Source organism: Dioscorea cayenensis, chromosome 17, assembly GCF_009730915.1.
Source record: "Dioscorea cayenensis subsp. rotundata cultivar TDr96_F1 chromosome 17, TDr96_F1_v2_PseudoChromosome.rev07_lg8_w22 25.fasta, whole genome shotgun sequence".
In the NCBI taxonomy this organism is placed as follows: Eukaryota; Viridiplantae; Streptophyta; class Magnoliopsida; order Dioscoreales; family Dioscoreaceae; genus Dioscorea; species Dioscorea cayenensis.
In genome coordinates, this window is record NC_052487.1 from 7,536,906 (window position 1) to 7,539,400 (window position 2,495).

Sequence of the window (2,495 nt, forward strand, 5' to 3'; positions counted from 1 at the left end):
TGATATGGACACTAAGGGGGTTTTATTCATGGATTGCATATCTTTACTCTTGATTCCATTATTGATTGTATTTTGCTCTATACAGAGCTAAACTCCTAGTGGGTACTTAGACTTGTAAACCCTAGGATGATATTATTTCTTTGACCTTTTATTATGCTTTCTTTAATTGATGTTTTAATTGAGTTCAAATCTTGAATGCTTGATGAGTTAATTTTCCCTTAGAGTGACACTACGGTTGAGAATCCATCTTTGTAATCCTTGTGGATGAGTGACACACCATGAGGGTTAGACAATGCTAGATTGGAGAGGGTTGGGAGGATGAGTCGAGAGGTAGAGGAACATCCCCTTTCCCCTCCGGTGTGATTTATCCTACCTCTACGTTCTAAGGGTTCTTTGCGGTCACAATAGGGTAAAGTGCTAAGAGTCAAACTCCGCTGGGGCTTAATTACGCAAGAAATAGAGTGAAGCGTTGAAATAATCCTTAGTATCTGGGGCTTAATTGTGACTAGGGGCCTTTCGCCTGTACGAAAGGATTAGATCTATATTAGGGAATAGGGTTTATCACTTGGAGTCCCTAGAGCTTTAAGTAACCTTATACAGCATGAGGTGTTGAGACTGAGCGATTTCTCCGCTAGGGTATAGTGTAGGGTGAGTCATGGTTGACCTTAGGTTTTGGACCATGTGTTTTACGATTTCCATGACTGATTAAGCATCAGTTGAGAAACATAATGTTGGTCTTGCACTTGAAACAATAGTCCTAGTGTGAGCAATGTTTGGGTGCCCTAATTTCTGTCGATTGCCTCTCCTATCCTTTATTTGCGCCTCCTTATTCTTTTCTTATTTCTATTTTTAATGATTTTGTTCACACCACTAACAATTCATCTTCATTCTAGTTAAATTGCAATCTTTGCGTTTCTGATCACTATTCCTTGTGGATACGACTACCCACTCACCAGGGTATTATTACTCGACAAACCTGTGTACTTGCGGTTTACATACAAAAGGACATTGTCAAGTTTTTGGCGCCGTTACTGGGGAATAGGTGTTTTGGAAACACTTTGCACTTTGCTATTTTAGCTATTCATCACTTATTCTATTTCACACTTTCTTATTCTTCCATCATTCTGACTTTTTTTCTTTTCTTTAAAAAAACCTCCAGGTTATGACCGAGGAAACCCTTTGACATTGGTTGAAGAAAATCCAAACATTGAATTAAGAATTCATAGAAGGGGAAAAGAACCTATTCAAGAACATTCAAATCAAGCTGAAATAGAATGTGAAGGGTCTGTTAACATGATAGAACAGAATGAGCAGCAGATGACACTATTAGACTATGCCAAACCCACAGTTCTTGTAACGCAGTCTAGTATTGTGCGGCTACTGATCACGGCTAAGAATTTTGAGCTCAAGCCAGGCTTCATTCAGATGTTACAGCAGTCAGCACAATTTAATTTTTTAGCCGATGAGGATACAAACAATCACATTGAGAACTTCTTGAAAGTGTCTGACATGCTCAAGATTAATGGTGTTATGGATGATGCTATCAAGTTGAGAGCCTTCCCATTTTCGTTGGAAGGGAAATCAAAGTAATGGCTATATTCATTACCTAGAGCATCGATCACTACTTGGGAGGAGATGGTAGAAGCCATTCTTGCCCGATATTTTCCTCTTGGAAATCAGCACAGCTTAGAAATGAAATATCATCTTTTGTGCAAACAGAATTGGAGTCTCTATATGAGACATGGGATAGGTTCAAGAAGCTCCTGCGGAAATGCCCTCAATATGGGTTTTTCAAGTGATGATCATTCAGACTTTCTATAATGGTTTGAATCCAACCATGAAGCAGTTACTTGATGCAGCAGTAGGAGGTACCTTACGAAGCAAGACCTCCGACGAGGCCTGACATCTCATTGAAGAAATTGCTATGAATAGTTATTAGTGGAACACAAAGGACCGAAAGAAGGTAACTGGACTTCATGAGATTGATGTAGTTACCTCATTAGCGACCTAGGTTAAGTCATTGAGCAAGAAGTTAGACACTCTAACTTCTCCTAGAGTGGCAGCCCTAACTAGTTGCACTGGGTGTGGGGAGGACATGCTTCATCTGATTGCCCAATTTCTATTGGTGGAACATCCTCATTAGAACAAGTGGATTTTGTGGGTAATGCAATGAGAAACCAAGGCAATCCATATAGCAACACCTACAATTCGGGTTGGAGGAGCTACTGAATCTTTCACGGAGTAATTAAGGGCAACAAAAGGCCATAACACCACTGAGATTCCAACAATAATGACAACAACAACCCCGAACATGGAAAATTGAGTTTCAGGTTTGGAGACCTTGATGACCAATTTAGAGAAAGCTTTGACTAAGTTCATCCAATCGTCTGATACAAGGTTTCAGTCAGTCGAAGCTACACTTCGCAACCACACCGCGTCATTGCATAATTTAGAGAATCAAGTGGAGCAGATAGCGAAGTCATTATCAGAGAGAC

At 40.0% G+C, this 2,495-nt stretch overlaps 1 non-coding gene across 1 annotated transcript; it reads right to left on the reverse strand.

Annotated features, from left to right (window-relative positions):
* Positions 1–1,683: 1,683 nt before the first annotated feature.
* Positions 1,684–1,789, reverse strand: LOC120281482. The gene has a single exon (XR_005542621.1). It is a non-coding gene; the product is annotated as a small nucleolar RNA R71 (small nucleolar RNA).
* Between the last annotated feature and the right edge of the window lie 706 nt (positions 1,790–2,495).